Source organism: Gouania willdenowi, chromosome 1 (genome assembly GCF_900634775.1).
Source record: "Gouania willdenowi chromosome 1, fGouWil2.1, whole genome shotgun sequence".
NCBI lineage: Eukaryota > Metazoa > Chordata > Actinopteri > Blenniiformes > Gobiesocidae > Gouania > Gouania willdenowi.
Genome location: NC_041044.1, coordinates 22,054,004 through 22,062,975, shown reverse-complemented (window position 1 = coordinate 22,062,975; position 8,972 = coordinate 22,054,004). Strand labels below are relative to the sequence as shown.

General features: G+C 38.5%; 1 long non-coding RNA gene across 1 annotated transcript; it reads right to left on the bottom strand.

Moving 5' to 3' along the window:
- Positions 1–242: 242 nt before the first annotated feature.
- LOC114472213 (uncharacterized) lies at positions 243–2,130 on the bottom strand. The gene is made up of 4 exons (XR_003675071.1): positions 2,075–2,130; positions 796–896; positions 526–721; positions 243–425 (listed from the first exon to the last, which is right to left on the bottom strand). It is a non-coding gene; the product is annotated as an uncharacterized LOC114472213 (long non-coding RNA).
- Positions 2,131–8,972: the final 6,842 nt, after the last annotated feature.

Here is an 8,972-nt window from a genome sequence, read left to right as displayed (position 1 = left end):
AGATAAACAAGTCTGGCTGCCAGATATAACTCCAATATGTGAAACTCAATCATAACTCCGGAAACCGGCTGGGAATATGAAAGGAGTAAAGAGGAAAATGAAAGTTGCCATATGCCCCCGGGGCGAAAACCCAAGGTCCCTTTTGACAAAGTAAATCTTCTCACTGTTCAATCATGTTTATTTCACCTATTTTAAAAATTGCAACAATGTGCTTTTCTAACCTGTAATATTTTTATGTACTGATTCGGACTAGCTATGTTGAATGTTGTGAAAGGGAACTGCTGGCGTCTTTATTTCAGGGTTGAGGATGACAATAGCTGTAGGGTACAGGGTTCTGAGGTCTACTTCACACTCCATCTTTTGCTGGTAGGATGTCTGTGATTTCCACTTGTCAGTGAGGGCCAGTCATGCAGAGGGGATGCGACCTGTGCATCAGAGGGAAAGAGAAAACTTAAAGGCTGAGAGGAAAAAAGATAGTGTATGTGATGAAAGAAGGTGGGGTGGACTAGCTTTGACTGGACTCACTCATGCTTTGACGTTGACAGCCCGGAGAGGGTGAACTAGGACCAGGTACCACAAAGGACCACAAAGAGAGGGAGTGAGAGGAGGGGGAGAACTGCCAGAGGCTGCTTTTGGCTTTGAAGCAAAGACTAGAAAGGGCTGATGTCACTGTTAGGCCTCTTGAAGTTGTTTCAGCAGTTGTCACTCTTTCAGGCATCGCCTAGAGCAGTGGACATACAGCTCTGCTCTGTCAGGATCTGGTCCCACAACAGATTTTTCAGCACTGATTCTTACCTTGATGTGTTTTCATGAATGAATAGTCAGACCAGTGAGCCACTGGTACCAGCATGTTGTAAAGTTAAAAAGTTGCTGGAGTGTCTCTCAATGACTTTGTGCTGGCAAAAATAGGGAGGGGGTTTCTCATCACTTTCCATGCACAACAAACTGCATACTGTCACAATCAAAAGCAGTTAGACAAACTTTAAAGGCAGGGTAGGTAATTTTCGAAAGCTAGCATGATTTTGAATGTAGCTTCCTCCAAGGGCTTCGCCTTTACCCCCCGTGCTCCTCCTAAAGCCACACCCCTCACTCACATGCATGAGCACCGTGCTCCAATAGCGGACCTAAGCTCATCGCTTGTATTGTGTAGAAACGTGATTGTCTCATGTCTCATTCAGCAGTAAGTAAACACTAAACTTTATCATTATATATGTTAAAAAACGTGACCAAATACTCTGTTTTAACTCTGTCACCGGTGATGTGCTTTGAGTGTGGGCTAGCGCACGCAAGGGGTCGAGAACGAGCAGGGAGACAAAGAGACGTGATTGGTTAAAAAAAAAAAAAAAATCGTCTTTTTTCATTGGTCGAAGTTTTTACAGGTTAATTACACCTGCTGCAGTTGACAGATTTTTTTTGTTCCTTTTTAAGAGCTCATAAGATCTTAATTTTTGTCAGGAGATAAAGAAAATTTCAACCAAAAACTTAAAAAGTGTATCTGGAGAAAATGACCTACCCTACTTTTAATGCAGAACTCAGACTGTCAGTTGGGGTGGCCGTAAGACACAGAGGGATAGCAGAGTAGGTTAGAGACTGTTTGGGTTCTGGGAACTGACTAACATGTTAGAGTTCCTCTGCAGACCTGTGTGTCCTGTACTATGACTCTGGCTAACTTCTACAGGGCTAAATGTGAATTTATTGATTGTTTAAAAGGAACAATGCACAATATTAAACAGACCTGATGTAAATGAGCCAAAGTTAGCCAAAAGAGGCTACATTTCATCTGGTGTCCCTGGCCAGATTTTAAAAGGCAATCTAGAATGTAAAATATATTAAATACAGAGAGAATACAACATGACAAAATAGAACAAGTATGGCAAATAACAATAATTACTGATAAAAAGAAACCCCACCAAACCTGGACTAAAACTCTCAGAGTTTCCATACAGTATATTACAACAGGAACATAGTTAAAAAAAATAGTTAATCCATTCTTAACACAAGAGAAACAAACACTGTACAAAAAACAAAACAAAATGAAACAAATCATTCTGGTAACTTAGGCTGAATGACTAACCTGGTCGGGAGTAGGTTTTGTTCTGGCTAGGTTATGAGCGAGTACAAATGCCCCACCTCTGACCAATCAGATCTCTTGGAAAATGACCTGTCCATTCTTAGAAGATTCTTGTTGGTGCACATCTGACAGCTGTGCTTAGGAAAGAAAAAGTAGTAATGGATAAGTCTAATCTTTTCATTTACCAATGACATCCTATAGGAAAGGTACAGATTTCCATCTGATGGACTCATCTACAGTCAGCTGATGAAGCCTGTGTCGGGTACTCTCCGTATGTGTGGACGGATCATTCATACATGCGCTATTATGACGCTGACAGTCAAAGCAGGAATATACTACAGTGAAACATTGCACTCTCATCCCAGTGTGTGTGTGTGATAATTTGAGGAACTCGACCTGATTAGAAACACGTCTGTTCTCTAATAAAGTGAAACTGATCCGAGAGCTGTCCGTTTATCAGACGATTTATTAATATTATATAATCTCACGCTTTTACGCATTAACAGTGTTGGCAGCTTCCTGTCTACATTCCTTCTGTTAAAACCGTTCCTGTTTTTGTCTCCTAACCATGGTTGGGGGACACGGGAGATCTGTACTCTCCAGGGCCGAAGGCAGCTTCACCACCGGGGTTAACCCCGTACACCTCACGCTTGTTAAAGATGGTACAGTGCAGAAAGAACAGGCTGTTTTGCTGTTGGAGAGCTGTACTTTATTAACTGGCTGCACTATAAACATAAACCTTGCTACCTGTCCTGGTCGCCGTGTCGGACTCTACTCACAGCGCATCAGCCGCGCGCATGCACTCACTCCGTCACTCACATCCACGCACTGAGCTGCCTGATCTAAAACACATTCAAGCAAGACATCTCACAACAATTTCTTCCTGCTTCCAGTGTTGTTTTTAGTCTGAATTATGGATTTTAATTCTTCATATTTTTAAAGAATTATTTCTCAATTGTGACGTAAGTTGCTTCACACCATTTCTCCATGATTGTGGTTGGTCTGACGCTGCAAACTCTGCCCATTTCATGTGAACGCACACGTCGCCAGGCTGAAATCACCTGGCTTAAGTGAACGTGTTGATGACCTGCTTTGTAGTACAGGTGCTCTGTGAAGCCCGCTAACGTCTAGATATCCCGGATGTACTTATCCAGCGTCATAGTACATGCCCTAGAAGCCTACTAAAATGCACAAAAATGACACAAAATTACAAAAAAAAAGGCACAAACTGACTCCATAAAAATATACAATATAAAAAGGTTACAAAAAGACAGAAAATGACCCCAAAAACAAACAAAACAACAACAAGAAGATACAAAAAAAAAGTCACACACAAAACTCTTTCCTGTATTAAAGCTCAGCTTGGCCATTATTCTAAATGCTGACATGGATGTTGATAATGTGGCCCTTGGATCAGACAATCACATTTGCGACCCCCGCTGTCATAACAGTTGCCCATCTCTTCTCTAATGAGATTTTCCAAAGGAGGAAAAACACTGACAAAATAAGAAATATTGAAGCACTGTATATGTTATTCCATTAAATTCACACATATCTTAAACAGATTATAGAGTGGTGGTGTTACCAAATCTACACACCCAAAAAATTCAGAAACCAATTCAAAGATTTGCAGATTTGTCAAATAATTCTTTGGTGTAAACCACCGCAAACAATGTTTTTACGATGTGTCCCTTGATACTGAAGAAAATGATTATACTTTATAAAGGACAACCATGTTCATCATTTGCTTCACCCTACAAAAAAGATGGTTCCTGGCTTTAGCAACCCAGCTCAATAAATAGCCTGAAATACTCCTGCTCCCTAAGTACCCACTAAGTACTATTAGTATTTACTGCCAGTGTTTCCTCTTTTGGCCTCTCATCTCCCCAAAGATAGATTACATACAAGACAGCCTATGACCGATGGATAGGGGGCACAATGCCTGAGCCTTTGGAGAAATATGTGCTTATGAAATCATAAATATTATCTCTAACACTAATTAGCATTAAGAGCACTGGTGATTTTATTTATCGACTTTAGCCACAATTAATAACCACAGCCTTGAGAAGAGCATCAAGCAGATAGGCAGGACATGTTTGCTGCCGTCAAGGCCATAAACCCATAAACCCATAAACCCATAATACACATAGACTGATTGAGGCGGCCCCACTGGGGGAATAAGTAATTGCGCCTGAGAAATTTTAATTGCTATGAAATGTATTCTAAATTACACCTCCTTGTTTTCAGGCAGAAGTAACACGACCAAAGAGCTGGGATAATGGTGGAGTGTCGTGGGTCCTGTAATGGGCTGCTAAACACCAGACAACCTCGTCTCTTTAAAGTCTGTCTCACTCCGTGCTTATCAAAAACAGCAGTGTTCACTGCTAAAGCGTGAAAGTGCATGTGATGCTACCAACACATGTTGACTGTAGAGCAATAGGAGGACAATTCAGAAGAAGGCCAGTGACCTTTCTAATGTTGGTCCGGTCATTTTCTCATGGTTAAACTGTTTGTTTGCTGTATGAACATTTTAAGAGAAGTGTAAGGTGGCTGAGAAGTGCAAATTAAACACTTTTACAAATAACACATGTACAGTTTTGAAAACAAATGTACATGTTTGAGCAAAACACATTTACAAATGCCACGACAAATTTACATTTTTTGAAAGCAAATACAAATACTTATCTAAAAGAAATACAAATTGCAAAACACTTTTACAAATTACACAAGTTTATAATTGTGAAAACAAATTTACATTGTCAGCTTAAAACAAAATACAAGAGCAAAACACTTTTACAAATAACACAACAAATTTACAATTTTGATAACAAATTGACATTTTTGAGCATAACAAATTGACTTTTTTGAGCAAAACAAATTTACAAATGGCAAAACAAATTTACAAATGCCACAACAAATTTACATTTTTTGAAAACAAATACACATAATTATCTAAAAGAAATACAAACAGCAAAACCCATTTCCACAACAAGTTTACAAATGTTTACAGCTTGCCGTCTACTTCCGGCATCTCGGACCCTCCCTTTTCGTAATATTTCACACAACAAATTAACAAATGACCGCAACACTTTTACAAAAGGTCAAAACAAATATGGTAACACTTTTACACTTACAATGCGCCATGGTAAATCTGTTTCAAGTGTTTTTGCGATTTGTATTTTTTTGTTTGTTAATTATGTATATTTGTATTCAAAAATGTATATTTGTTGTGGAGTTTGTAAAAGTGTTTTGCACTTCTCAGCCATCGTAGGAATGTCTGATATAAATTAATAAAATTAATTCTGATTAATAATTCAATATCTAGCAACACAATATGGACAATGGACTTGATTTATATGATGCCAAAGTGCTTTATATTATCAGCTATTCCAATTTGTTTTTGTCCCATGTGAAGAAATTATAGCTTTTTATTTATTTATTGACAAAAATATAAACATATTTTGACATAGTTTTTAACATATATATATAAATGTATATTATTATTTTTTTTTAATTAGTCATAGTCTAGACGAAAATCATTAGTTGACAAAATTAACACTGCTCCCAGACTAACATTATGCCTGTGAGTCCGTCTCTCTCAAAATTAAAAAAACTGCCCTCCAATTTCTGTCACCTGTTCACATTTATAGATCTTTTTGCAATTGCGCGCCAGGGGTAATTTGTGGTCAACACTAGTTTGGAGGGTTTCTCGTTCAGAGAACGAGAATTCCGTGAAAATGATAAAGTTCACTTTTAATTTGAAACGCCTTCATTGATAAACAATGTAACAGGTTGATTTGATCAGATCATTGATCAGATTATTGCAGTGTGACTGAGTCACAGTTAAAATCTCTCTCCTTGATCATCATCTTCATAATCATCATCATCGTCTTCATAATAATCATCATCATCATCGCTGTAAAGCGTGACTGAGTTAAATGCGCTGGAGATATGAGGAAATAACGCGGCCGCAGAGCGTCCTGCTTTAATACAGAGGGATGTTTGCAGTGAAACAGAACTATTGGCCTCCATAATATGCAGTTTTAAATATAAATTGTTTAAAGTCACCTGAGCTGAGCCTCATTAAAATATGTGTGGGAACAGTTTGTGTTCCATCCTCAACTGCATATGACAGCTTGTTTCACTCTGTAGTGGATGAAACTGTGACTTTACGTTGGACATAGTTTGAAAAGATTTGAATCACTGTGACCAACGTGGACAGAAGTCTGTGTCTGTCAGAGTTTTAATTAATCGCGCAGCAGCAGCTGAGTGATCACAGCTGCTGCTGCGTGACGCACGAGTCCGTGTGGCTTCAAATGTAACTAAGTCCATATTTTTAGTGCAATATAATGTTTCACTTTATCGGGGCGCTGCACTTATTCCAGGGTTAGAAGCGCGTAGGAGGAAAAGTACTTACGCACACCGGAGAATGCTCATAAAGCCAGATTTGAATTGAAACGCCCACATTTCAGGGCTGCTCCACCCACAGTGCGTAACTGGGATGAAGGCGTGCAACGACTGACTTAAATACAGGGGGAGTGTTGAGATATGCTCTCATTTCTGTTATTATTATTATGCCCCTGATTATTTGTGTTTAATGTTGTCATTGGCGGCCGCTGTGGACGCGCTGGTCATGTGACGTGCAATCAGGAGATGACATGCATGTGTGTGTGAATAAATGAGGTGATCCCGTAGGTGCGGATGTTCACCGGAAACTGCAAAACGTGTGCTGTGTTATGTCACGTTAAACGCTGTGTAGAAGTGACTCTTCTAACAGGGAGGATAGCCCAAAAAAAATGACATCACCGCCTCCTTTAATTGAGCCCGCCTTCATTCACACATATGCGCTTTTGGTCTACCTCACGCGCGGTGGGTCGTGTCGGCAGCCTGGACCAGAGAATTCACATAGGAGAGAAGAGTGTAACTGCAGGCGCGCAAAAAAGCGCATAAGTCTAGATGGGAGAATAGACCCCTTAGTCTATTTTCTTGTCAATAAGGCAAATTTTCTTTGTCTTTTTGTGTGTTTATCGAGTGTTTTTTTAGTTATATTTTTGTGTTATTGTTGTCATTTTGTGCGATTTCGTCAGCATTTTGTGTATCTTTATCGTCTTTTTTGTATATGTTGTTATTTTTGTGTTTAAGTTGTTGTTTAGTGTTTAGTCTTTGTTGACATTTTGTGTATTTTTCTGTCATTTTGTGCGATTTCGTCAGCATTTTGTGTATCTTTATCGTCTTTTTTGTATATGTTGTTATTTTTGTGTTTAAGTTGTTGTTTAGTGTTTAGTCTTTTCTGTCATTTTCTGTGTATCTGGAGTTTTGTGTGGTATGTTGGGCTTCATATAACTTCCAACTTCATGAATTACAACTTTGTTATGGGGGCCGTACAAAATTAGACCGAGGGCCGCATGTGGCCCCGGCACCGCCAACTGCCTATGTCTGGTTTACAGGATTTTACCGAACAAAGCCGACTACTTTTTAACTGTCAATTAAAATGTATCCAAAGGATAATTCACTATATTTGAAAAAATATGTGTGTGGACACAAAAATTCCTCACAGTATATGTGTGTAAGAAACTGTGGTTGTCATAGCTGGTTGCGATCATTACAGACTACTTACATTCAGACTGTATAGCATTGATTTTAGCCTGTTAAGCAGTAAGTTGGACCACCCATTACTTCTAATAAATATAACATAACAATATCACTTTTTCTCACTTTATCCTCTTGGCAGCTTAAAATCATGCATATGAAATGGCTCCAAAGCCAAACATTGCTACTCTATTTTAACACAACCCTGATACAGACATGGAAACACGCACAAATTCAATGTGACATGAGGCAGGAGAAGCATTTAAAAAAACATTTTTCAAATAACAATAATAATAATAAAAAACAAAACAAAAAAAAAAACAGAAAACAAAGTTAGAAAGCAGAAAATAAAGTAATCCAAAAAGACAAAAACTAACTGCAGGGAGAACGTCACAGACTCAGCAATCATTCTGTGTCCAAACACTGAGCTGAACTGTGAGGGAGATTTGATTGGGAATGGAGAACACCTGAGTGCCAAACAGAAGAGAGATGTGCATTCATTAGCACAGACTGGGAAGAGGAAACATGAGCAGGATACCTGGAGGTTTAAAACAAGCAAATCAAAAACGCTTACACCCAGTTATGATTGCTGCTATATTTAGAGCAGCTAAATCTTCTTTCCCTTATTTTCTGACTTAATTCAAAGTCGTGGCCTGTCATGTAAAGCATCTCAGCGCATGTGCAGATTGGAATCGCAGAAGGGTTTATTCAAGTGTTGTCAGTACGTTGAAATGTTTCCTAACTCATGCTCACTGATCTAAAATACAGTATATACCACAAAATATGGTAGATGTGTGTGTGTGTGTGTGTGCATGTGGTGTATTTTCAGGGGATTTATGAATTGTCTTCTCTTGTAATTTATATTTTTTGTGCGTCTCTTTTCTTGTGCAGAGCTTGTCACTGGCCTGTGTGTGTGGGAGGCTTTCCACAGCTCTCAGCAGTGGTCTCTAATAACTGCTGAGGAAACCATGCACCTCCAGGTCACACCACTAGTAAAAAACACAAACAACAACTTTATTGTATTTCAAGTATGTTCACATTTTCAGTAGTGTGTTGAAAATGTACTTTTTGTAATAATATAAAAAGTATACTATACATCACACTTTCAAATAATTGTCCTCCATTACACTTTATATAAATATATTACAATAAAATATACTTTTAGCGAAGGTGGCGGCCTAACAGTTAAGGAAGTGGATATTAAGTGTACATATATGACAATAAAAGCTGATTAAACACCATTTAAACATTAAACACCGAAGTCTGCATGTTTTATCAATTGGAATAAGCCAAAACTATAATTAAGCATTAC